This window comes from Balaenoptera borealis, assembly GCF_965194805.1.
Source record: "Balaenoptera borealis genome assembly, chromosome: 3".
Taxonomy (NCBI): domain Eukaryota; kingdom Metazoa; phylum Chordata; class Mammalia; order Artiodactyla; family Balaenopteridae; genus Balaenoptera; species Balaenoptera borealis.
This window is the reverse complement of record NC_138866.1, coordinates 13,491,741-13,519,379: the sequence shown is the minus strand read 5'-3', so window position 1 is coordinate 13,519,379 and position 27,639 is coordinate 13,491,741. Positions and strand designations below refer to the sequence as shown.

Sequence of the window (27,639 nt, the reverse complement as noted above, 5' to 3'; positions counted from 1 at the left end):
ATTAGTTTAATGCTCTGCTGTTGCCATCTTGAAATGTTTCATACTTTTTGAACAAGAGACCCTGCTTTTTTTTTTAAATTTTATTTATTTATGGCTGTGTTGGGTCTTCGTTTCTGTGCGAGGGCTTTCTCTAGTTGCAGCAAGCGGGGGCCACCCTTCATCGCGGTGCGCGGGCCTCTCACTATCGCGGCCTCTCTTGTTGCGGAGCACAGGCTCCAGACGCGCAGGCTCAGTAATTGTGGCTCACGGGCCTAGTTGCTCCGCAGCATGTGGGATCTTCCTAGACCAGGGCTCAAACCCGCGTCCCCTGCATTGGCAGGCAGACTCCCAACCACTGTGCCACCAGGGAAGCCCAAGAGCCTGTTTTTTTTTAAGGTAAGAAGTAGATTTATTAATATCCTTTGTTGCAGGAAAATGGGGCACAAGAGGACGGTCATGTCCCAGGTCTCGGGTGAGTTCCTGGGACGGGCCACCAAATAAGGATCCTTGGCTTCACACAGGGAAAGAGGACCCTGCATTTTGATTTTGCATTGGGTCCTGCAAATTATGTAGTTGGTATTGCCTCTCCATAAACCCTGTGGGACATACCTATTCTGCATTGTCATACCTATTCTACAGATGCATAAACTGAGGTATAGGGAGGCGAAACTACTTGCACAAAGTTTCCCAGCCTGTAAAATGCAGAGCAGGGCCCCAGTGTGGACCTCCACTAAATGCAGTTCATTTCACTGGGTTGGTGGCCCTGTTGCTCTGGCCTCACGCCTGGGCTGGGCCTGGCAGTGGACAGGTTATAAATCCACAAATTGGAGTGGCCTTTCCTCCAGATCTTAAAAGTCAAGGGTTTGGAGGATCTCACCAGTCTTTGGAAAAACTTGCAGTTTCTGACAAAGCAGTAAAAATGGCCTTCAGTCCGCCCACTCTCTTTCTGTCTTGTTCTGGAAGATGAGTGAGAGGTAAATGGGGGAGAAACAAGGAAGATGAACAAATGTCATGGAAAGTCAACAACATCTCCCTCACCAGTGTGGTCGAGGGGAGGAGGACACACAAAAGGAAAGCCCCCCACCCCAGGCCTGGGGCCTCTGGGTGGCTGTGTCCACAGCTCTCCAAACAGTGCTGAAAATGAAAACTGTGGGACAAGCTGGTCCCCACCGCCTAGAACAAAGGGAGGCTGGTGTGTCTTAGTCACTGCTAATTTCTGGCAAATTACTGGCCTTGGGAGCAGGACTGCTTGTAAAGTTCTCAGCTGCTCCAAGCTTAAGGCAATTTATTCAAAGGGAAATAAGGGCCACATCTGCTGAGGTGATGGGGAGACAGGGAGCCTCTTGCAAGCTCATAAAGACTGCTGGAATCTTAGATGCACCTGCAACAGGCCTGGCGCTCTCCTCAGCCCAGTTTTTATTCTTTTGGATTGGTTTGCAGAAGGATGCTCAGAAGGGTTTATGAGAACCTGGGACTGTGTGTATGGGTTCTTTAAAAAATAATAAAGTCCTCTACTACTCCCATGGCTGAGTGCATGTGATGAGGGAGTCGTGGGCGGGAAGAAATTGCAACTGGTTTTTTTCAGCCTGAGAGGGAGGGTGTTGGAACAGGTTCTGAAGGAGAGGAAATGCTCCGTTGGCTCTTAATTCCAATGTGGCTGGATTCACACACAACACTCGAGCAGCTCAAGGCAAAAAGGGAGCTTCAGGTTGTAGGTGAGCATAGGTCTCAGGGCTGGAAACCCTGCGAGGGTAAAAGGAGAGAAGGAAGAGGAGATAATGCCTTTGCCTTCTTGGGCCTCAGTTTACCCTTCTGTAAAATGGGATCTGGGAGCCTAGGCTAGAATGGAGCTTGAACATTCTGGATTATGAACCTAGAGAAAAGGGGCAGGCAGGAAGAGGAGGGTATTCATGAGCCCTAATATGTACACAGAACTTTACAGTTTATGAGCCTCTTTAAAGACATTGTCCATTTCTTCTTCTTCATTATCATCCTAGCAGACATACAGAAAAGGACATAAGCAAATGCAAAGCGTCATGAGTAATTCTAATTGTAATAAATTCTAAAGCAAACACCCATCTAGTGAACAACCCAGATCAAGACAGAATGAATGACAGAATGATGCCAGGAACACTAAGTGATCTTTCCCACTCACATCCCCTCCCATATACTACAGGCACTCATAGCTTTGCTTTTGTGAAAATCATTTCTTTTTCTTTCTCTTTTGTTTTAGTTTTGCCACCATGTATACATCCCTCAATGATAAAGTTTAGTCTTGCCTGTTTTTGAACCGTATATAAATGGACTCATACAGGACATGTTATCTGTGTCAGCTTCTTTTACTCAAAATCATGATTGTAACACTGGCCCATTTTTCCAGATGAGAAAAGGGAACCTCGGAGAAGTTAAGTGACACATCAAAGGTCACATAACTAGTCCTGGCAAAGCTGGGCATGAAGCCACACCGCCTGGTTACTCTGTTACCCAGATCAATCCGCTGGGGTTGCTAACATCCATTTCCAGCCATAGGGCAGAGTAGGTAATCCGAGAACAGAAGAGACGGCCCTTATGGCTGAGCCAAGGTCACGGGCCCTAGAGAAGGAGCATCTGTGCCCTGCGCTTCTCTGGTGGGATCCCGTGCCTGGAGTAATTCTCCCATTGAGAGTATAAACAGTGAGGGAGAGAGAATTCCCCCAAAGGAAATGGGGGTGCTATTAGGAAGGGGTGATGCCAGACAGCCAACAACAACACGTGTCTTCTCCTTCCTTCTTTCCTAAATATAGGTCAATCCTTTAAAATTGTTCCTGTTTCACTTTTTTTTTTTCTATTGAAGCATAGTTGATTTACAATGTTGTGTTAGTTTCATGTGTAGAGCAAAGTGATTTAGTTATTTATATATATATATATATGTATATATATATATATATATATATATATATATATATATATTCTTTTTCAGATTCTTTTCCATTATAGGTTATTACAGGATATTGAATATAGTTCTCTGTGCTATACAGTAAATTCTTGTTTATCTGTTTTATACACAGTAGTGTGTATCTGTTAATCCCAAACTCCTAATTTATCCCTCCCCGCCCCTTTCCACTTTGGTAACCATACATTTGTTTCTATGTCTGTGAATCTCTTTCTGTTTTGCAAACAAGTTCATTTGTAGCTTTTTAAAAAAAGATTCTACATGTAAGTGATATCATATGATATTTGTCTTTCTCTGCTTCACTTCTTAATATATGAGTTAGGACAATTCATCAAAATAAACCACTAAGTACCAGTGGGCAACAGTGAGCAATCCAAGCTAATGGAAGCATAGATTTTTCTGAATTTCTTCTTCAAGAAAGCCTTGCATTTTCTCCTCATAGGCTCTTGCTCCTGAGGCTGACACAAACATAACATAAAACTGAAGCATTTTACAGCACCCAGATGCTCACAGGACTACATTTCCCAGCCCCTGCCTGGGCAGTTGTTCTTTCATGTCACCCCTGCCTTTGCTTGGCCCTTCAGCTTCATGCCAGAGACCACTAAAGTTTGGAGAAATGCCCTCAGTTTCCAGCAGTGGCATAAAATGTTTCCTCATATTGTCTTAAGTGGGGCTCCTGGCGAGTCAGTTATATCCTAGACTGCAGAGAGGCTCCTGGTTTTCGGAAGATATTTGCAGCTGGGATGAGACTTTGGGGAAGGGGGGATTCTTGGCTGGAGAGGGGAGATGGTGAGGGAGGAGAAATGAATATCTGAAGAAATTGGGCTGTGGGTATTTGGGTGTGGAAATGGGGGCAGGGCAGCTTAGGAACACAATACAGGGGTCACAGTGCTCGGGGAGGGAGTGCCAGGTGAAGACAGGGTCCTTGTGCAGACCCTGGCCTGGGGCGGCTCCTTCGAGGTGCTCATGACTGAGGCCCTTGGTCCCTTCCAGGAAGGCACAGAACTCTCCCCAGGACCCCCCCAGCCTCGGGCAGAGGCATGAGCACTGGTCTAGGAGTCCGGGAGCACTCAAGATGTGGCCAGTCCTGTTCCATGCACGCTCCTGTGTTAATTCATTTGAGACTTACAAGGACCCTACACTTTTTATTGGCATCATTACTTTGTCGTAAAAGGGAACATTACTGTTCCCTTTTGACAGACGAAGAAAATGAGGCACCGTGAGGTTAAATAACATGCTTGAGCAAACCAGTGGTGGAGCCAGGATTTGAACCTTGGTATCTGACTTGATTTTTTTTTAAATCTTAAAAAAATGAGGGGATGGGACTGGGCGACATCCATCGTCTGTTCCATCCCACCATCAGAACGGCCCATGGTCTTGTCTGCTAACTTTATTGTGAAGTCTGGGGTCACGCAGGGCAACAGAACAAACCTTACAGAAAACAAGCAGCTTTGTAAAAGGTGAGCCTGCCGGGCTGACCTGATCTCCTTCCTTGAGATCATGAGATTATAAGAGACCAGCCAGGCTGGGGGCACATCTTGCCCGTGGTTTGCGGAGAGCAGCCATGAGCCAGCGGTCCCTTGAAGCTCCTCTGTGTTCTGGGTCTCTCTGAACGAATCCTGCCCTGCCTCGCTCGTGCAGCTAATGCTGGATGGGGGGGTCCTCACCTCCTCTGACCTCCCCACCTGCTACGCCAGCATGGTGCCAACTTGTACTCACAACCAGAAATGGTGGCGGGGACTGAAGCTGGGCCTCTCTCTTCCTTTCTCTGTGGGGTAACACTGGGTTGTCATAAAGTGGGGTCCACCTAGATAGAGTGGGGAACCTAAGGCTTTCATTGACCTGACTTACTTGGGTGACTGCTTAAGCTGAGAAGCAAAGATAAGCCACAGGGGGTGGCGTTTAAGAGTCACCAGGTCATTGTTGGAAACAAACTAGTCCTGAGAGTCAGAGGGGAGAGACGTTGGCCCCAGCTCTGGGGGAAGCTCTGAGTGACAGCATCGGGGAACCCCTACTACCCACTCCATGGACAGATGATCAACCAGTCTTGGAGCAACTTGCTCAAGTTCACAGTGAGTGATGGTGGAACTGAGATTCAAACGGGATCTCTCAAGGCCAAGTCTGGGGCTCCAGCCACTTAACCTTTTCTGCCTTCACATCTGGTACCAGCTCAGGAAACCATATGCTCTGGTCATATGGGCTCGACACCCAGAAGGCCCCACTGCGCTGCCAACAAACATGAGACTGAGAAACGTGAACATGAGTTTGTCCCATCTCTAAGGGAATCTCCAGTGATGACTCAGCACCTGCATTCTCTGAGTTCTTGGAGCTCCTCCATCCAGAAACAGAGAGCCTAGGAGTAACATGGCTGGCAGCTCTCGGAGTCGCTCCAGGCCAGGAGGGACACAGCCCATCACGGGCCACCTTGGCAGCCTGTGCTGTTTCTCTGGGGAGTGGATTGATCCTGTGCTCTGCACTCCGTCTCTCCCAGTCCCCAGACACAGCGATACCACTAACCAACACTCGTTACCCTTCACAGCAATCTAGTGAGGTTGATACATTAGTGCACAACAGCATTTTACCGATGAGGAAACTGAGGCATAGGAAGGTTAATACCCTGCCTGTACTGGTTAAGTATAACTAGTCAGTGGGAAAGCCAGGATGGCAAACCCACACAGCCTGGCTCGCAAGTCCATGCGCCCAATCACTGCGCCCAGGTTATCCCTCCCTTCTCCTTTCTGGGGGAATTTCACTCAGCATTTCCTTTAAGAAGCTCCCCTCCTCCATTCCGTGAGGTGGGGGGAAGGGAGGGGCTGGCTGTCAGCCACCATGCCCCACCCACAGGGCGGACCCAATGCCCAAGCTGGGCCAATCAGATTCTCTAGGCACAGGACTCCTTGGCTGATTGACAAAGACGTCTTGAGTCATCCTCACAGTGATGGCCCCCAAAAGCTCCTTTCTGACTGAGTTCTCTGGACCTGCCTTTGTTTCTTCAGCTTTTCTTTCACCACTGTGAGCTGTCCAGTTTCCTTCCAATAAATAGCTTTTTTCCCCTGCTTGTTAGCCAGAATTAGGTTCTACAGTTCAAGAACCCTATGGGTATAACCATCGCAGAAATGATTTACTTTTCATTTCATATACATTTAATAGGTGACCAAACAGGTCTGCATTCAAATGTGAGCTCTGTACTTACTAGCTGTGTGATCCTGAGGAAGGGACTTCTCTGATCTGATCTTCACCCCTCTCATCTGTTAAAGGAGGACATTACCTTGTAGAACAATTATAAGGACAACGTTCCAAGAAGAGGAAAAACCAGATGCAAAGGACTGGAAGTGAGTGAGTGTTTGCCTTTGACCACAGTGGCATGTGGCATTAATGGCCCTGTTCTACACCTCTCCCTGTGTCCATGCCCTTTGTCATGTGGCTTTGCAGTACCCGCCTTGTTGTGGGTGGGAGGTACTTCCCTACCTCTTTACACTGGGCTCGACTATGTGCTTTGGCTAATGGGATGATAGCAGATATGGCTCCAGCAGACACTTGATAAGGGCTCGCAGGACGGATTTTGCTTCCTTGTGCTATTACCATCACCTTCAGATGGACATACCCAGGTGAACCCACTGGTGTCAGGTGGAGGATGAGAGAACATGGAGCAGAGCCATCCCCAACTGAGCCTAGCCTAGATCAATGAGCTGCAGACTCATAAACTGGCCCAGCCAAGACCAGCAGAGCCAGTCAAGTTCAGCCTGGGTCAGCCACCTCCCAGCTGACTCACAGACATGTAAAAAAATCATTCATGAGCGTTATTTTAAATGACTGAAATTTGGGATATTTTGTTATGTAGCAATAATTAACTGATACATACTGGTGCCCAGAAGTGGACATAAAACATAAAACATATGTAACATTGGTTTTTGGGACTGGGTGGTGGGAATGAGTAAACTATTAGGGAAGGCTGAAAAAATAGTAAGGAAATTGCTCTTGGAGGCTGGAAAAATGGCAATCCACATTATGTAATGCTGAATCCTTTAGGAAAACTGTTAGTAACTTGGGAGATAAAAAGTGTATCTAATGAACTCTTGGACTTGGGCAAAGAGATTTCTCAGCAGAGTACTGAAAGCATCAGTTGGCTTTTACGACTGTGTTTGATAAGGTACTACAAAGAAGAGACAAGCTCATGAAATAACTGCCTAGTTTGCAAGTAGTATTAGGAGGATGATAGAGAAGTTAGAATCTGCTCTGTTGCTGTGGCTTCTGGCACATGCAGTAGAATGGAATCATAGACAAAGGGAACCCACAAAGTTTTTAGACAGAGTTATATTGACAAAACGACTCCTAGCCTGAATTAAAAGAGATGGAAATCGTTCAAAATATAAAAAGACCTCTGGGTAGGAAGCAGTTTCAAAAGATTGCTTAAAGGCTATATTTTATAATGCCTTCAGAAGTAGCCAGGGATGGTGATAAAAAAGGAAGGACATCTCAGAGGCTGGAGCAAGAGCCATAGAGAACAATGGGGAGAGAACCTTTCTTAGAATGCAGATCTTGGAGCCTTTCGGCCAGAACCGCCATCTTCCAGTAATTTGTCAAAATGACCAACGCAAAGGGAAAGAGGAGGGACACCTGCTACATGTTCTCTAGGCCTTTTAGAAAACATGGAGTTGTTCCTTTGGCCACATACATGTGAATCTACAAGAAAGGTCATATTGTATGTATCAAGGGAATGGACACTATTCAAAAAGGAATGCCCCACAAATATTACCATGGCAAAACTGGAAGAGTCTACAATGTTACGCAGCATGCTGTTGGCATTGTTGTAAACAAACAAGTTAAGGGCAAGATTCTTGCCAAGAGAATTAATGTGCATACTGAGCTTTTGAGCACTCTAAGACCCGAGATAGCTTCCTGAAATGTGTGAAGGAAAATGATCAGAAAAAGAAGAAAGCCAAAAAGAAAGGTACTTGGGTTCAACTGAAGCACCAGCCTGCTCCACCCAGGGAAGCACACTTTGTGAGAACCAATGGAAAGGAGCCTGAACTCTTGGAGCCCATTCCCTATGAATTCATGGCATGATGGGTGTAAAGAAAATAAAGGACCTGGACTGTACAAGTGTTTCTCTTAACTGAGTAGAAGTGTTGTGTCCCCTCCCCCAAAGAAATATTTAAAGCACATTTTAATTGTGTCCAGATTCAGTGGGTGTTGTCTTTACTTTTCAAATTTAGTAGTTTTTCTTCCTGAAAGATGTGAGGTAGTTTGTTGTGCAATATACTCCACTGGTTAATAAACTGCCAGATATTATTTATATATATATCAAAAAAAGAATGCAGATCTTGGGGCTAATCAAGGAATGTTACCTATCCTCAAGGTTGTGGTAGCTGGAAACATTTTCCCAGCAGGATTTCAGAATTGCTATGGACCACTGACTGGTATGGACCTCCTACTTCCCCTGTTTGAATGGGAATGTTTATTGCAGATGTCCTGTCCCTACCTTACCATTATATGTTGGAGGTATGGGAGGTGGATAACTTGCCCAGAGGTCTTGGATCAAAAGGAGCTGCACCTGGACCTGATGTAGATCATGAGAAAGTAGATTTTGAGCTTGATGCCACTGGCTGTTTCTCAGTCTTGCAATGGGAGTGATTGATTTTTGCATGTGGGAAGGATCTGAATAATTGAGGTTGAGTGTAGGGTGCAATAGATTGATTGCATTAATGGACCCAATTCTTCACCCCTGCCTGTATCCACATCCTTTGCCATGTAAATTGGCAGTGCCCTCTTACTGTGGGGAGGGAGCACTTCCCTACCCCTTGACTCTGGGCTCCCATATGACTTGCTTTGGCCAATGGGATATTAGCAGAGCTGACACAAGCAGAGTCTTGACAAATGCTTACACGATGGGGTTCGCCCCCTTGCACCTCTGACATCACCATCAGAAGGCTACGCTTAGGCCAGCCTAGTGATCCATGGAGGAGAATGAAGGACACATGTGACAGAGCCTCTCCCAAGCTGGGCAACTGCAGACTTATGTGTGAGTTCACTCAAGACCCACAGAACCACCCAGCCAACTCCAGTCAATCCACAGAGACATGAAAAATAATATGATTGCTGTTTTGAGCTGCAGAGATTTGCAGTGATATTTTTATGCAGCAGTAGATATCTGATATAGCAACAAAGTGGAGTTTTTCTCCGCGGGAGGCTGCTAGCCACACATGAAGACCAGATGAACCCCTTCCCTTGTAAGACTTCTCCAATACTAATCATGATAACAATAACAAAAGCTATCACTTACTGAACTCTTATTTCCAGGTCCTGTGAGAAGGGCTATATGCGTCATCTCGCTGAATTCTTACAACAGCCCTCAGGGTTGGTTATGATTATTTCCATTTTATAGATTAAGAAAACCCAAAAAACACCCCAAGGCTCAGAGAGGTTAAGAAAACAGGCTGAGGTCACACAGATAGTAAGTAGTACAGTTTGGATTCAACCTCAAGCTAGTCTAACTCCAAAAGCTATGCCATCTAGTCAGGCACAGGCACTGTAGTGAATGGGGTTGGTTTCAGGCCTCCATTCTCCAGGCTGCCCTATGGATCACACAGCATTTGTTGGTTTTGTTTTCCCAACAGACTTTAATGTAAGAAATTATTTGAACAGGTGTTGGAGAATTGAAGAAGTGAAACGAGTCATATGAGGGTAACACAGAGGTAGAAGCCACAGCTGTCATCACCCTTAAATCAGGGAACAGAGGGAAGAGGTGGAGTTATCAGAACTTTGCAGCTGGGACTCCAATTTCTGGGGAGGAGCCCTGCTTGGCAGGTGCTGGTGCCTCTGATGGGCAGAGCTCATTTTTGACATGTGAACAATGTCAAGGGCATCAAGGAACATAGCTGGCTGGTTGGGGAAGGACTGGGTTATCCAGTCTGGGACCCACTTTGTTCCAGACATAAAGAAGACCCCCAAGGAGAAGGAACGACACCAGGGAGAAGATGGGGCTTGGATTAGGCATCAGAAGATGGGGATAGCTGAAGAAGAGATCTAAGGGAAGGAGTCCTGGGGCTAGAATGGGAGCAGGGCTGAGACTGAACACAGATCCAGGTGTGCACACTTCCCACACTGCCCTGGGGAGGGACGCACCCCTGGAACTTCCTGCCAAGGCCCCAAGCATGGGCTTGTCCACCCTCTGACACGGTGATAGTGGTCATGTGTGCTGGGGAGAGCAAGAGACAGTGGCCCTCTGAGTAGGAGTACGGGGGCCACAAGCATGGCCTTTGCAGCCAGATGGTCTGGGACCTAATCCTCCCCTCTGCCGCCTAGTAGCCATGTGACCTCAGGCAAGTCCCTTAACCTCTTTTATTTTTAAACTTTTTATGTCAAGAGAATTTTAGATTTACAAAAGACTTGCAAAGAGAGTTCCCACATACCCTTCCCCCAGCTGCCCCTGATGTTAACATCTTACATTCATCCCAAGGAAGAAAGTAACACTGGTACATTACTGTTAACTGAACTCCAGACTTTATTCAGATATCTCCAGTTTTTCCACCAATGTCCTTTTTCTGTTCTGGGACCTAATCCAGGATACCATGTCGCACTTAGACTTCTCCTCTCTTTGCTTCAGTTTCCTCACCTGTAAAATGGGGTGATGGTAATGATGGCACCTATTCCCTCGTCCTCTTGTGGGGATCAAGTGATGGATCACTGATGCACAGCACTTAGGTGGTGCCCGGCACAGGGAACTGCTGTGTAAGTGTAGGTCATGGTTATAACACTTAAGACCAGTGACAATTTTCCTGCCTTCTGGGAGTGTACCTTGGATTGCCAGCCGGAGCCCCTACCACTCACTCAGGACTCAGGTTCCTTTGTAAACCCCTGGCAGTTAGGTGGGTGACAGCGAATCCCAGATACCATCACTGAGACCCAAGTGGTGTGAAGCCACACCATCCAAATCCAGCAATTGCACTCTTCAGCCTGAGCTTACTGTCCCGCAATGATCAATTCTGTAGGAATTTCACAGGTTCAGCATTTGAGGCGTCCCACACATACTGGGGGAAGAGGGATCAGGACACAGAGCGCGCTGTCTCAGAAATAGGAGAAAGAAGAGCAAAAATAGGAACGCAGGGAGAAGGTGGGCAGCAGAGCATCATCTGGGCCAGCCTGAGACCCTCCTTTCCAAGTCACAATGCCACCTGCAAGCCCTCGCGGAGTGCCCGGTGCTGGCCAGGCTCTGGGAGGACAGCATGACGGCGGGCGCACATGAAGGCGCCGCCCGAGGCCACCTCCTGGGAGCCTCCCGCTGCCTCTGGGTTCTGGAGGCATCCTCCAGGGAAGGCCCTGATGGCCTGGTTGGGCATTTCTGCAGAAGTATCAGCTGGGTAGGAGTAAGGGGGCGGGGAGGGGAGCAGAGAGGAGATAACGCGTGGCCAAGGCAAGGGGTGATGTGGCAGACTGGAGGGAGAAGCGGGCGTATGTGATTCCCCGTGAGCTAGGCTGTATGTTCAAATGAGGACAAATGTTTGCCCATGGGCACCAAGCCTGAGGGAAGCCCAGCAGGAGAACAGCGCGGAGAGGGCTCGGCCTGCCCGGGAAATTGCTGCATGGCTCTGCATCATGCTGGGAAAAATAGGGAGTCTGGGTTTGTGACGACCAAGGGAAGAAGACCGGAAGCTGCCATGCATCAGGCCTGCTGTGGGCCCTGAGGCTGACCTCCGCTGTCAGGCACCCTCCCTTCTAGCTACCCCGGAGTAGGGGTTACAGAGGCTCAGAGAAATTAGCTGATTTGCCCAAGGACACACAGGTACTAATTGGGAGGGGTGGGGTGTCTCATACAGTGTCCTGCTCTGAGGAGGGTGAGCTGCTTATTACTCTAAGGGGGTGGGGGTAGGGGACTTCTGCACCAGGCTGGCCTCCCAGCTCGCAGCCCCACCTGCTGTCATTCCTGGCTCTGATGCAGCTCATGGGCTCTGGAGCTCACGCCTAGCTGTGGAGGCAGCTGGGAAAGTCAACCCACGGCCTTGGGGACAGACTTGGGGGCTTTAAGACAAGCACCAAAAAAATACTAGGAGGGCAGAGAGAAGCCAGCACTTCATGTAGACTGCAGTGGCTGTGCAGAGGCACATTCAGGCAAAACTTCAAAGAACTAGACTGAGAAGGGTCTTGAGGAACAGGAAACAGGCTAACAGGTAGAGGGAAGACGGGCAGCAATGGTGTTTGCTGCTGATTGCATTGATGGCCCCAGGGACTGGCCCACGCTCTTTGCCATGAGATCTTGCAACTCCTTCCCACCTCCGACCTGGGATGCCCTTGGTGCTTGCTTTGGCTGATAGAATGCAGCAGAAGTGTGCCAGTCCTGAGCCCAAGCCATAAGAGGACCCGCATGCTGCCACCCACTCTCTTGGACTCCAGCCTCCTCTGTGGGAATAGCCTGGGCTAGCCTCTTGGAGGATGAGACACCTCACGGAGCAGAGGCAAGTCACCCAATTGTCCCAGCTGAGGCCCTGGCATGGGAGAGAGCCCAGGCCACAGCTCTTCTGCCTGCTGACACATGAGTGAGACAGTTAAGACAAAAGAACTGCCTCACTGACCCCCAGACTCAGAGGCTAAACAAATGCATACTCTTAAGCATGGGTTTTGTGGTTTGTTACACAGCATTATTGTGAAATAGAGAACTGATACAGTGTTCAATACAGGGAATGGGAAGACAAGGCTTGGAGGTGGGAGAGTGTGGGGTACCTGGGGATGGTGAGCAGTCCAGAATTTCTGTTTCAAAGAGAGGACTGGAGGTAGCCCCAAAGTATTCTCCAGCCAGGGGTCCTGGAACCTCCAGGGCAGCTGACCTGGTCAGCCGTTGAATGATGGATCGAGTATCTGATTGCCTGGCTGACTGGCCACCAGCCTGACTGCTATCTGATGAGCTGACCAGTTGAATGCCTGCCAGGTTCACAGACAAATAGGCCAGCCTGATGGGATGTTTCCTCAGCCTGTTTTTTCCTATTGATATTTGCCAGTGGCCAGGCCTTTGAAACACCTATCAAAAGACTGCTTCCTGGCAGATCCTGCTCACTGGTGACTTTTGCACCTCCCTTGTGCCCTCTGTTATGGACTAAACGTTTGTGTCCCCTTCAAATTCATGCACTGGAATCGTAACCCCCAATGTGATGGTGTTAGGAGGTGGAGGCCTTTGGGAAGTGATTAGATCATGAGGGTGGAGCCCTCATGAATGGGATTAGTGCCCTTTTAAAAGAGGCCCATAGAGCACTCTCCCCATCTCTGCCACATAGGAATACAATGAGAACTTGGCTGTCTGCAACCCAGAAGAGGGCCCTCACCAGAACCCAACCATGCTGGCACCCTGATCTCAGACTTCCAGCCTCTAGGACTTTGAGAAATAAATATCTCTCGTCTATAAGTCACCTGGTCTGTGGCATTCTCTTACACAGCCTGAGTGAACTAACATACCTTCTGAGCATTCATTGCATCGATGGCCACATGGGGTTGGTCATGTCTACTGTTCTAGTTGTTAGAGGGGAGGAGGCCTTACAGGAGATGCTGATGACACAGAGGGGGTAGAGTTAGGACAAGTAAGGTCGAGGGGGTCTTAGATGTGCCTCCCTCCTCTGCTGGTGCTGGAGCTGAAATGTGCCCCTGAAACCCTCTAGTCTAACCCCTTATTATGGAATAGGGAGCCTGAGACAGAGAAGGCAAACAGCTTGTCCTTGGTCACACAGCAAGTTCACAGCTGGGCTCAGACTGGAACCCCATGCCAATGGTCCCACCACACTGCCCAGCACTGCCTTGCCTCCCCATAATCTCCCCTTGCTGCCAGAGCCAAGCTCCCCCTTCACCCCTTCTTCTGCCCCTCTCTGAGGGGGAGGGGAGTAGAGCCACACAGAAAAATCTGGCATCCTGGCTGGGTGGATGGATGGTGAGCCTCTCATGCCACCTCAGGACCCCCGAGTGCCCCTCCCTGTAACTGCAGTCATCAATCATTCTCCTCGTCCTTTTCCTGTACCTGGTCTCTCCCCACCAACCCCCACTTCTGTCTGGGGGCTGCTCAGAAGGCCTGGGGGGCAGGGGGCCCAGCCTGCCCCTCAGAGAAGAAAGGGGGGCCTACCAGCCTGTCCTGCCCCTTTCCTTTTTGTTAAGGAGTCCCTAGGCAGCTAGGTTCACAGCAAGGGCACAGTGATGGGGGTGAGGGCAGTGGGGGTTGTGGGCATCAGGGGGTGGGGAAGGAGACCTGTGGGCGTGGAAAGAGCCTGAGCTGGGAGTCTGGAGAGCCATCCCCAGTCCTTGCACTGCCTCAAGAGGGCTCAGTATCTTCATTTATCAAGTGGGGCGTGAGGAGTGTAAGGGAGCTCTGAGATCCTGTCCAGATCCCCAGGCTGCAGTTTTTGTGTTACCCCCTGAAGATCTGCATCTGAGAAGGGAAGGAGGCTACCTGTGGGGGGTGCTTACGGCATGCCAGGAGTCCTTTGCACCTGCCGTGTGGGTGTGACCCCCAGGACCTTGAGGGAGGCCCAGAGGGACTCCAAGACCATGCCTGAGTTCCATAGCTGTTAAGAGGCCAAGGCCATTCTGGGACTGGAACCCATGTCTCAGGCCCTGTGAAGGTGCTCTGTGTGACAGAGACAGAGGCCCAGCTCACCTGCACACCTTTGGCAAAAGCACAGGTAGGAAGTAGGTGGGAAATGGGCTAGAGGGCCAGCCCCCCTGGGAGGGGCTGGAAGGGAGGGACCTACTGCCTCTGCCCCGAATGTGCAGTTTGGTGGGGGCATGGGTAGTCCTAGGCCTCTGCCCTGTTTCTGAGGAGAGCAAGGAAACGCTCCGTGTGTCCTGACTCTGTGGCTCCAGCTGGAAGTGGGTTTTTGCAAGGCAGCCTCTCCCTTCCCCACCCTTACCCCCACCCAGGCAGTCCCTCTATCCCAGGACTCCCCATGCCCAGATTGGTCCCTCTGGCTGGGGACCTGTGTGAACCATAGAGCACCAGCCTTGGCGTCAGGCAGTCCAGAGTCAGGTCCTGGCTTTCTGTCACTGCACCTTTCCATCCCTCAGTTTTCTCATCTGTAAAATGGGGATCACGACAGGGATTACCTCATAGGGTTGGGGGAGGGATAGGGCCCCTGTGTGCCAGTACATGTAGTTGGGATTCCTGGGGCAGAGATAGGATGGAGGGGCCCACAGGCCCTCCTAGCCCTGGTGTCTCACCCCCTCCTCCGAGAAGTAAAAGCTGCTTTGGTTTCCATCCCCAACTGCCCCCGCTCTCTCTCCCTCGGGCCATTTGAATGGTCTTTTTTAAAAAGCCCAGGGACTTCTGAGGCAACGGCAAGTCCTGGGCAGCTCCTGGCTGCCCATGCCACATTTTGGACTCAAACCTGTAATTCATCACGCGTCTAGAGCAAGTCGTAGGTATCCGAATCTCACACCTCACACTCTCGGCTCAGCCTCCTCCCTCCGGGCACCAGGCTGTTTCCCCGGAGGGCCGGGCTAGTGCCTCTTCCTTTCCTGACTCTCCTAGGAGTTGCGCGCCCGCAGGCTCGAAGACACTTGCGCTGCCCCAGGGGGTGATGGAGTAGGGGTGTTTGGAACCCTCTCCCCGCGCTCCCCCATGAGCTTTGAGCTTGGTAAAGGCAGCAGCCGGCAGCTGCCAGTCCCCGGGTCCGCTCAGGGAGGGACCCGGGCTCCTGGCTCAGTCATTAGCTCCCCCAGTTCGCGCCCCACCCCCTCCCCAGACCCTTGATTCCTTCTGCAGAAAACCCCCAGCCGCGAGAAGCACTGCCCTGGAGCGGGTTCTGGAGTGGCAGGAAGAGCAGCCAATGACGGTGGAGGCCAAGCATTACATCATCACTGTGGGCTCCCATTGGTTGGGGGACACGGCCTTCCCGGCGCTTACGCCCGGGCTTGACAATGGGCGTCTCTGTGCCCCAGGCTCCCAAAGGTCTCGTGCTGGCTTTGCAGAAGGGCCAGACGAGCCCGAGGTCCAGGCTCTGCCACTGATAAGGGGTGATGTGTCGCCAGGCGTCAGCTGCCTCACGTGCAAGAGGAGAGAGTTTCTGCTCTAACATCCTCGCCCACTGCCACCGTTCTACAGAACTCCCCAGCACCACGCTCTGACCCAGTTCCTCCACACCACATCCACCGGCTTGAACGTTCTCCCCGCGGGGCCAGGAGCCCTGGGGGGACAAGGATTTTGTCTGGCCCACTCTCCTTTTCATCCCCAGAGCCGGGCAGGACGTGGACATGTATAATAATGGTTAGCGTTAACTGAGTGTTTTCCTAAAAGGCAGACATTGTGCTAAGCCTTATATATCATTTTATTCATATTATAAACATTAACTACCCACTGACATTGAGGCTGGGTGAGGACAATGATTGCCCAAGGTCATGAGACTGGTGAGTGGGAAAGCCAGGCTTCGCACCCAGGCAGGCTGGCTCCAGAGCCCTTAATCCCAAAGCCATGGGAATGAAGGACCAACCCTCACCGCTGTGCCTGGTTTAAGCTCCCCTGCCTGACAGGCAGTCCTTGGCAGGAGCCTTCCCTGGACTGGCTTCTCAGGGCAGGGCTATTCCGCTGAACTGTTGTCAGTGAGCCTGGGTGTTGATGGGATTTGAGGAGTTCTGTCCTGAGATGTCAGAAAGGATTTTAGCTCTTCTGCCACCCCAGGGATGGTGGCACATAAATCACAGCAGACTGGCTCCTGGCATGTCACCTGTGGCATTTGGTGCCAGCATGGCTGCCTCCTCTCTCTCCCCATCTGTCTTGGCTCTTGTTTGAACTCTACACAGATTCTCTGAGTGATCCTGAGAAAACTGTGCTGACTGTCTAGGCCTGACATCTGCTAACCTGTACCAGGAAAGGGCGGAGATGGATAATCTCACACCCAGGAAACCTGTGGGGCCCTACCTGTGCCCTCCACCTGAGCTCATCTGGCCTGTGCCCTATGGTTTTGAGCCAAGGTGCAGTTTTGGGGGTGCAGGACCAGGGAGAGGGTGCAGGTGTCTGAATGCTTTTTAAAAAATTTTTTGGCTGTGTTGGGTCTTCGTTGCTACGCGTGGGCTTTCTCTAGTTGCAGTGAGCAGGGGCTACTCCTTGTTGCGGTGCGCGGGCTTCCATTGCGGCAGCCTCTCTTGTTGTGGAGCACAGGCTCTAGAGCACAGGCTCAATAGTTGTGGCGCACGGGCTTAGCTGCTCCGCGGCACGTGGGATCTTCCCGGACCAGGGCTCGAACCCATGTCCCCTGCACTGGCAGGCGGATTCCTAACCACTGCGCCACCAGGGAAACCCCTGAATGCTTAATAGGACCAACACCTCTAACCTTAGGGAAGCTTCGGTGGAGCCAAGCTTGGTGACTTAGAACATGAATGTCTGACCCATTTCCCCACTACTTCTTGGTAGGTGCTGCAGAGGGCAATGGAGAGCGATTCAACTCTGAAGGGTGGTTTTGCGAAAGAGGCAGCTGGCTTGCTCAGTGTGGCACTGGCAGGCTCACCAAGGGTCCCAGGTGGAAGTTTCCAGTCGACAGATTTCAGCTGTGCATAAGGAAGAACTTGAAGCTGCCCAGCATGAGCTGACTTGTGGTAGTGAGCTCCCTGTCTCCAGAGTCATGCAACAGAGCACTTTTACTCATGCATCTAAACTGGCCTGTGCAAGGCCCTGTGCTGAGTACTGGGGGTACAGAGGAGAATGAGACCCAGTGGGGACACGTGCACCTTAACAGATAAATTTGACGTTGTGGTTAAGTGTGAGCACAGGCAGGGGGTGTCTGAGTCTGCCTGGGAGCCTGAAGGGAAGGGTGCTTTGAAGATGAGAATGCAGCCCTTGGCTGAGTCTTAAAGTGGACCAGAAGTTTGCCAGGCAGACAGGGGCTGGGGAGAGGTCTGACAATCATTCTTGCATTTATTCATTCATTCATTCATTCGGGTTATATCTTCTGAATTATATATAGAAGGACATGTTGCAGAAGAAATGCAAGCATAGGGAGAAGGTAGGACTGGGGACTTTTAAAATTCAGAGTTGCCTTTACCATAGGTGATCAGAATTAATCTGCATGTAGAGATGCTTCTGGGGGGACATTTCCCAGCTCCATGGAGGGCCAGGAGGGACCTCAGCCTTCTCTTTCTTGGCAGACCTGCCTGTTGGGTGCTGCCCTTCTTTCCCCTCCCCACTGCACAGCCAGCCCATCCAGTGTCTGTGAACTGCTCCAGAAGGATGCAACTCCAAGGAGGCTCTGGGAGCCGAGTATCCTAGCAACCTCCAAGGCTGACATCCGCAGGGCTAGACACAAACTCAAGGCTTGTTCCAATTCCCTAGCCTTCCATTAATGTGTGTCTCCCACAGAAATGGGGGGTGGGTTGGGGAAAAGAGGAGAGAAATAAGCAACAAGTGTAGCGTCCAGCCCCATCTTGGCCCAGATCAGGCCTCTCAAACAACACAGTGGGGGTGGGGGGGAGGGAGGAACAAGGGGAGTCCTTTAACTGAATATTGCCACCTGCCTGTCACCAAGGTCAATTTACAGCCGTTTAGAATACAGTGAATCTAGGCAGTGATCGTCAATGACAGCTAATATCATAAAATGATAGACAGCTGGAAATTATGTTCCTTCTGATGGAAGACCACAACACCATCTATGCAGTATTCCTGCCCCCCAAAAAATCAAACCTGAATCTGATCAAGCCTCTAGAGGTAACTCCCAGTTACAGAGATGCAGCGAGATCTTATCTATAGGAAAAACACTACAAGTTTCATCAACAAGAGATTGTGTGGAAAAGGAACAACCGCAAGAACAAAAACAACAAAAACCTCAAACAAAACAGAAGGGGAACAGAAGCTCAAGAGAAACATCAACCAATTATAATATATGGACTTTATTTGGATCCTGATTCTTACTAATAAACTAAAAAACAACAATGACAATAAAACCTAAGACATTCATGAGACAATTGGGGAAATTTGAACACTGACTGGATGTCTACTGATATCATTGGATAATTTTAATTTTTAGGGATGTTAAAATGATTTGGAGATTGGAAAGGGTCCTAATTGTTCAGGAATGCATACTGAAATATTTGTGAATAAAATAATAAGAGGTCTGGAATGTGCTTTAAAATAATCCATGGTGGAGAGGAGGGTGGAGAGGTTTAGATGAAACAAGATTGACCTTGAGCTGATGCTTGTTGTAACTGGCTGGTGATAGGAACACGGGGGTCATTATACTATTAATTTAAGTCATGTCAAATTGCTACTATTTAACCATTTTGGACCTTCAAATGGCAATTTTGTATGGTACAAACTAATCCTTTGGTATATGTTTGAAATTTTTCATAATAAACGTTTTTTTAGAGCAAAAGGAGAGGTCCAATCCTGCTTTTCCAAGAGGCTGTGCCCTAGGAAAGTGGTTTCCCAGGCTGGTACTAAAATCTGTAGGACTGTTATGAAAAAAGCTGAAAACAACTCTCAGAGGCTTCTGTAACCTGCATGAATGATTTCTGTTAAACTAATAATAATAGTAACAATATAATTTACTGATCACTGACAGCAAATGCTTAGCGACTTGACTGGGTATGTTTGAGCTGCGGAAGATGGCTTCATTGACATTTTAACTGCTTACTAAGTAACAATAAAAAATTAAAGGAATCCAAACAAGCAGTAGACAACATCAAACGAAAATTCTTCTTGCTTGGGAAGAAGGCACACTGGGTCATTCCTGGAGCATAAATTTTCCCTGCGGACCGTTGGCCAGAAGACCCCAAAGAAGGGGCAGAGTCAGGCCCTGAACTCCAGCGCTGCTTCATGCCATGGTCTCTGCAAATCTCCCAACTTTTGAAGCGATAGTGTTCAACTCCTGCCCGTTTCTCAGACTTGTGGTTTCCTGTACCTGGAGAAGGCCCAGGTCACTCTACTACGACCCTTGTCTAGTTCCTGTTTTTATCTCGATGCTGAGTTACTCATGCAACCAACAAGGTTTTATTTGTTTGTTTTTAATAACGTTTTCTCTTTGTGAACCACTGTGCTGGGTGCTTTAGATGACACGGTTTCTTGTCGTGACAAGCTCGTGAATCAAATCCCAACTCTTAATATCTTTGTGGCCCTAGGCATGTAGTATTTAACCTCCAATTGGGTCTCAGTTTCCTTACCTGCAAATTGGGGTTAATGATAGTTAATACCTGCATATAGGGATTTTGTGAGGATTAAATAAAATAAGGCAGATCAACCACTTAGTGTCTGGCACATTGTAAGGCTCAATGAATGGTAACTACCATTATTATTATTATTACATAAAACCCCGAGTGTTTAACAGTAAAGATAAACTGTGTGGTTTTGGTGATGTGTGATATAAGGTATCCTAGTGGACTGGTTTTGCAGGAAAACGTTGTACGGAGAAACTACTAACTGCCCCTCACTATTCATTGTCCCTTTTTTCCTTAATAACAAAGCTGAGACTACATTTCCCAGCCTTCCTTGCTGCTAGACATGGCCATGTGACTAAGTTCAAAGAAGTGAAAACACAGGTGTTATGTAGGACTTCTAGAAAGGCTGCTTAAAAGGATCAGCTGGAAGGAGAATCCCTTTGTCCCCATTACTTGCTTCTGCTGGTATGGAATGCTGATGTGATGGTTGGAGCTCTAGCATCCACTTTGGAGTGTGAATCCATCTTGCAGATAGAAGAAGTGTATTGAGGATGATAGAACATGACAGGAGCCTGGGTTTCTGATGACTGTGGAACCACCATGATGTCCCTGGACTCCCTATCTCTTTACTTTTTTGTGTGAGAGAAGTAAACTCTCTTGTTTACCCCATCCCCTCTTCTCTGGTAACCACCTGTTTGTTCTCTGTATTTATGACTCTGCTTCTGTCTGTTTGTCCATTTGTTTTGCTTTTTAGATTCCACATATAAGTAAAATAATACAGTATTTGTCTTTCTCTGACTTATTTCATTTAGCATGATACTCTCTAGATCCATCCATGTTGTCTCAAATGGCAAGATTTCATTCTTTTTTATGGCTGAGTAATATTCCATTGTGTATGGGGTGGTATCTCATTGCAGTTTTGATTTGCATTTCCCTAACGATGAGTGGTGCTGAGCATCTTTTTATATGCTTGTTGGCCACCTGCATGTCTCCTTTGAAGAAAGAATGTTCTCTTTAGTGTGTGTGTGTGTGTGTGTGTGTGTGTGTGTGTGTGTAGGTTATAAGAGGGGCTGGAAGATATCACTGGAAATAACATCAAAGAGGCCAAATGAATCAGATTACAGAAGCCTGTGAGAGGTAGATTCAGAAATATTCTTGAATTTGAGGCGGGGGAGCATTTGTGGGTTTGGGAGTGAGTGAAGGACCAGATGACCATTGGAAGTGAGGAATCTTGGCTGTGCAGTGCCAGGTGGCATTTCAGTTGCCCCTGCAGTGTAACAAGCCATCCCTATCAGTCAAAGAAATCACGAGTCTGTCCAGATTCAGGGGGAGCAACATAGGTGCCCCTTCTCACTGGGAGAAGTGTCAAGGTCATATTGCAGAAACACATGAGATGGGAGGTTCGATTGCAACCATCTGTGGAAACTACAACCTGGCACAGGAGGTGTCCTTCCTTTTCAGCACCTGTCTAGTTAAGAAGCCCCTCAGGGTGGATGCTTTCTCTTTTTTCACAGTTCCAGACCATTCAGAAGTATCTGGAGGCGCTTACTGCTTTCTAAGTGGGATACACAGTGTGCACCTAAATTATTTATGGAAACAAATGATATCTATCGTGGAAAATAACCAAGAAAAAAGCTTAAGCATTGAACTAATTAGCTAATGTAATTGAAACGAAGGGAATAGTTCAGACTCTAAGTATGACTCAAAAATAAAGAGAAATGATTTTTCAGTGGGAGATGATATAGTTCCCATCACTATCCAAAATTACTGGATTTATGAGTCATTCATTTAACAAAATTTCCTGAGTGCCTACTAGGTGCCAAGCACTGTGCCGAGTCCAGGTTGAAGATGCAGATGATCCAGCTCCTACCTGCAAGCGGTCGGAAAAGATTTTAAAAATGTGGACTATTATGTGCTAAGCGCTGTGCTGGAGGAATGCAAAAGGAGCCCTGGGAACATGGGGGTGGTTGGGCTCAAGGGTCAACCTTGAGCTGGGGTTTGAAGGAGTATAAGAGTACTGGGGGGCTTCCCTGGTGGTGCAGTGGTTGAGAATCTGCCTGCCAATGCAGGGGACACGGGTTCGAGCCCTGGTCTGGGAAGATCTCACGTGCCGTGGAGCAGCTGGGCCCGTGAGCCACAACTACTGAGCCTGCGCGTCTGGAGCCTGTGCTCCGCAAGAAGAGAGGCCGCGATAGTGAGAGGCCCGCGCACCGCGATGAAGAGTGGCCCCCGCTCGCCACAACTAGAGGAAGCCCTCGCACAGAAACGAAGACCCAACACAGCCAAAAATAAATAAATAAATTAATTAATTTAAAAAAAAAGTGCAATTGATTTAAAAAAAAAAAAAAGATTGGAAGGGACCTAAGACAGCAAAAGACTCATTTAAAAAAAAAAAAAAAAGTACTGGGAACCCAGAGGCAAAGCAGGGTTTGACTTGCAGGGTGACCCTGCAAGCTTCCTGAGGCTGGATCATTTCAACCATGGCTGAATGTTGATCTGTCTTATAGACTCAAAGTTTAAAAAAAAAAAAAAAAAATGTATATACATATATATGTATATGGTTTCCATCTTTTTACTGTAACCTTAAGATGAGCAACAGCTAGTTATATACAGCAATATGGGCCTATTCAGGGAAGGGGCAAGCAGCCCCCCAAATCTCTACAAGCCCAGAGGGAATCGTCCAGTTATATTTAGGGCAATAATCAATGTCCATAATGATGATTCTGGGCCATCCAAATGTTTAATTATCTCTTAGATCCATTGTTTAAATGAGGCACACCAGATGATCACATCTTAAAGAAAATCAATCATTCTTATATAAATTTACAAACAACATTTACACATACCCTTTGATCAAATTTTCTTGACAGTCCTGTAAATGAGTTTATCCCCACTTTCTTGATAAGGCTCAGAAAGGTCAAGGGGCTCACTCAAGGTCACTCAATTAAAATCAGAGAGGGGACTCCAACTTAGTTCTTCTGATATGTTTTACTTTCTTGATTGGATAGTGAACTTCTGTGGAACAGCTGATTCTTCCATGAGGCCAGATAAATGGCAGATGAATGGATTCAAGTTAGCATCACGGAGGGGAGGAAGCGATGGTCTTTGGTCTTTTATCATTTAGACCCCCCACCCCCAAGGTCATTCTGAGCTTGGATATCCCACTGGCAAGAGGAGGAAGAGAGAGTGTGGCATCCCAAGAAGGTTTTCTGAGCCAGGTGGGGATGTGGCATACATGATGTCCCCCACATTCTGTTGGCCAGAACTCAGTCATGTGGCCTCATCTCAAGATCAAGGTGGCAGGGAAATATAATCCCCAAGTAGTCAAGTGCTTCCCAGTGCCATTTAGACTAAGAAAGAGGACCGTGATTGTCTGATATTCTGCTGGTCATCAATGACGTAACGCACTTGTCAAGCGTTTACAATATAGCAAGCAACATTCTATGAGTTCCACTGATATTGACGCATTTAATCCTCACACCAAAACCGGGTGGAGGTCCTGCTGTTAGTCCCATTTACGGATAAGGAAGCTAAGGCACAGAGGGGAGGTAGTTAGCTGGGATTCACACTGAGATCCTTGCTCTGGACCTTGGAGCTTGGCTTGTCTCCGTCCCACACATCCCTCCTTGACTTCTCCTCTGACATATAGCTTGCATCTGGCTCCTCCTCTCCATCCTCTGCCACTGTTGCAGGTTGCACTTTCTCCATATCTCTTGTGTTCCCCTCTCCCCCAGGTTGTCCCCTCCCATCCACTGTCCCCTCTGCCACCAGTGATCTTGAAAGTCAAGTGTGGCTCTGTCCTTGCACCTTCCTACCAGTGCCTGCCTGTTGCCCTCAGGATAAAGTCCAGACTCCCCTCTGTGGTAGTCTAGGTCTATCCAGTTTAACAATATCTCCATCCTCATCTCTCACCAAGCTGTGTTCTCCAAACACTAGGCTTCCACCCCTCTGAGCTTCTCACCAGTCCCCACTCACCAAGGAGCCCAGTTGTGAATTCATGCCTTTGCAATGCTGCGCCTTCTTTCTGGAATGATCTTTCCTTCTCGCATTTGCCAAATTCCCAGTTCTTCAGGACGAGGCTCAGAGACCACCCACCCCATACCTCCCCTTGGGGCTCCCCCAGTTGGGTCCTTCACTCCCTCTTCTGTGCTTCTCAAGTTTGCACGGAGACTCCAGCCCTTCCCACACTACCTTGTTGGTTCTTTACTTGATTGTCTCCCTCCCCAGACCAGGAGCTACTCAGGGTCAAGACAGTATCTCATCCACCATCATTTCCATGGGGCCCAGAACAGGAGCTGAGCTCTCACACTGTCGAGCCAGGAGGAAGGGAGCCTGTGTTCTATGGCCCGCTCTTCCCTGGCTAGATTTGACCCTAGTCAACCTCTTTGTGAATGAAGGGAGGGCATTTGTCTAGTCAGTGGTTCTTAACCCCAGGAACCTCGTAAAAATTACTGATGGCTAAGTGTTACCCCCAGCGATTCTGATTCGATGCTCCCTGGTGATTCTAATATGCGGCAGGGCTGAGGACCACTCCAGTGCTTCTCTGGCTTTAATGTGCACACAGATCCCCTGGGATCGTGTTGAAGTGCCAGCTCGGATCCAGTAGGTCTGGGATGGGGTTAGAGGGTCTGCATTTCTCACGAGCTCCCCAGTGATGCCAATGCTGCTGGTCCACAGCTTGAGTAGAAAGGACTCAGATGATCTCTCCCATGGCTGGCCTGGCATTCGATGCCACTGAGAAGGGAGGAGGAGGCCTGGAGGCCTGCAGGTCAGAAAGGAGGGGTGAGGGGTGAGGGAAGGTAGTGAGGTCAGGGAGGTGGGGCATACCTGAGAGCTGTCAGGGAGGACACATGGCGGGGGTGGACATGGCGATACTTGGCACATGGGTGGGTGGCGAAGTCCTGGCCTGTATGCTGTGGCAACACGGTCCCGTGGTCCTGCGAATCGTAACAGCTAGTGTTTACCAGGTGCTGGGCAATATTCTAGACTTCTAATAACCCATTTAATCCCCTTGTCCTTTTCATAAATGAGGAAACAGAGGCACAGAGAGATTAAATAACATACCCAAGGTCATGCAGTAGGAAATAACAGAGCCCAGGCACTCTGGCTGCAGGGTCTGAGTGAGGAAACAGAGGCACAGAGAGATTAAATAACATACCCAAGGTCATGCAGTAGGAAATAACAGAGCCCAGGCACTCTGGCTGCAGGGTCTGAGTGACTGACCCCTTCGCCATATGGCCCCTCTGGTTTCTGAGCCAATGCATATTCATTTCACCAAATATTGGATGGCTCCCTTGCTCTGAGCCAAGGTCCGGGTTGGGCACTGGGAATACAAGGGTGTCACTGCCCTAGCCACCCCCTACAGAACCCCAGCCCCTTCTGCAAGATCTACACTCATGAGCAGCTCCTAACATCTGGCCCCAGCTGGAGTGCATGCTTGGCTGAATGGAGGGTCAACGTATAGCCACCCACAGGGCTCTGGACCGGAGGAAGGAAAAGCAGCCTGGGGCCCCTGTCTCTTTCCCTGACAACCTCCTTCCCTGCCCTGCCCAGCCTCTTAGGATTTCAGTCCTATTCAGGTCCCCTCTCCAGTCCTTGAATTTCACTGTCCCAGCCCACGAGGCACCTAACTGCTTGCCTTTTACAAAATCAATTCCATTCTATTATTTACTAATTACTTAGTTATTATTTTGATGGATGGAATAGGGCACCCAGCCCTCTGGGCTTCTGTAAAACAAATTGCCTTCCAGCCCACACTACTTGGATAAATAATAGATCCTCACATTGTGAGGCAGGTGAAAGCCCATGTGCTGGGATGCCATTGTTCTCTGTGTCCCTTGCTCCTGGGGACCGAGAGCCTTCACCTTCCCTCAGGTGGGCTCTCACGGAGTGGGTGCCCCATTTGGTGAGCTCACTGGCTGAGGTCAGAACTCTCCCTCAGGGAACCTGGTTGCTATGGGGGCTGATGCCCTGAGCTCCAGGTGGGGGAGAGGAGAGGGACACGGGGTCAGCAGGAGAGTTATTCAAGTCAGAGGGAATCAGACAGATGAAGGGAAAGCTTATCCCAGCCAGACCCTCCCTGGTCCCAGCCTCTGTCTCCTTGGGTCGTCATGTTGGCACCATTGCCGTCACCATCAGGCTGGGAGCTCCAGCAGCATCTGATTTCTTTTCATCTCTGTCATCCCCAGAGCCTGTGTAGATGACGTCATGCGTATCCCATGGGAGGAGAGAGCCCAAGGATTATCATTCCAGTAGCTGTCTCCAGCCTGGCATCTGCCATTCATCTGCCATTCTGTTTGACTTCTGTTCCTAATAGCTCACGTTTGTGACACATACTTCCTATGCTAGTTTATAATCCGGTATATTGTTTATTCACAATTAGTATTTCCACTTGATGAAATCCTATGGGATCTTGTAACTTACATAGCAAACGCATAGGGAGCGTTTACAATGAGCCATGCATTGTCTGAGGTGTTATTAACTCACTGAATCCTCATAGCAGCCCTATGAAGTAGGGACAGTCACCATCCACATTTCACAGGAACCTGAAGCACAGAGAGGTTAAGTCAACTTGTGGGTAAGTGAGGAGCTGGGATTTAAACCCAGGCGGCCTCGCTGCAGATTCTGTGCCCTAACCCTTAGCTGAGCTCCTCTCCTGGTCTTTTCATTTCCAATCATTCTTCTCTTTCTCTGATGTTGTATGCCTGCCTGGATCAACATAAAGGAGCTTCTAAACTTTCTGATCATGTATGCCACCAGCAAAAATTTCTGAGCATGCATCCCTCCAATATACATATATTTAAGTGCCTATAAGTTCTGTTCAAGCCCTGCTATCAGGAATCAATATCTCAAGGCCCAATATAGACTTCATGCAAGGGCCATCACTTACTATGATGGAAATAACCCACTTTTCAAATAGTCTTCTTGAGAATTTAAAATTGGGGGCTAGGGGTAATTGTCTGTTAGATTTGTCACTGGTTTTATCTCAAAGCACTGAAAGTAAAGGCTGTCCCTGGAAGAGAGGAGGGTCAGCTTTGTCATTTGCTTTTTTTTCTCCTATGCTTACGTGATTTGTACTATCTTCAGCCCATAGGTTCTTGGGAGTCTTTTAAAGCCATATGCCCACTTCTTGAGAGCTGATTTAATGAAAAGTAGTTTGCAAACTCAGTTGCCTTGGGCAAACCTGAAACCCACGCACTGAAACGCTAATGGAAGAGGGTCTGCCGTTAACCCCTCCACACTGTGGCTACTTGATTTGGGACAACCTGGAGGTCAGTTTCTAAATTAAACATTAGTAAAGTATCATTTCTTTCCTAATTTTTACATAAAGATCTGAACAAAAATTCTAATATTGTCTGAACTCAGATGAGTCAGCCTTAGCACCCCCTGGGTGCACATACCGCCCCCCATTACAGTCTGTTTCTTGCTCCTTTAATGTTTATTACCATTTCTTCTATGGTTTTCCAGAGTTCTTACACATGATTCGGCCAATTTTACACAGATCAAACCTTTGGCTAACCAAATAAACACTTAAAAATAGCCACAGAAAAATATTTGATTAACTAAATACAAGCTCAGAAACACTAACAGTTCTCAAAAACACTTTTATGGGTGGCACT

General features: G+C 48.5%; 1 pseudogene across 1 annotated transcript; it reads left to right on the top strand.

Annotated features, from left to right (window-relative positions):
• Nucleotides 1-3,568: 3,568 nt before the first annotated feature.
• On the top strand, nucleotides 3,569-9,946 carry LOC309626554 (large ribosomal subunit protein eL21 pseudogene; annotated as a pseudogene). Its single transcript has one exon. The product of its transcript is annotated as a large ribosomal subunit protein eL21 pseudogene (transcript).
• The last annotated feature ends 17,693 nt before the right edge of the window (nucleotides 9,947-27,639 follow it).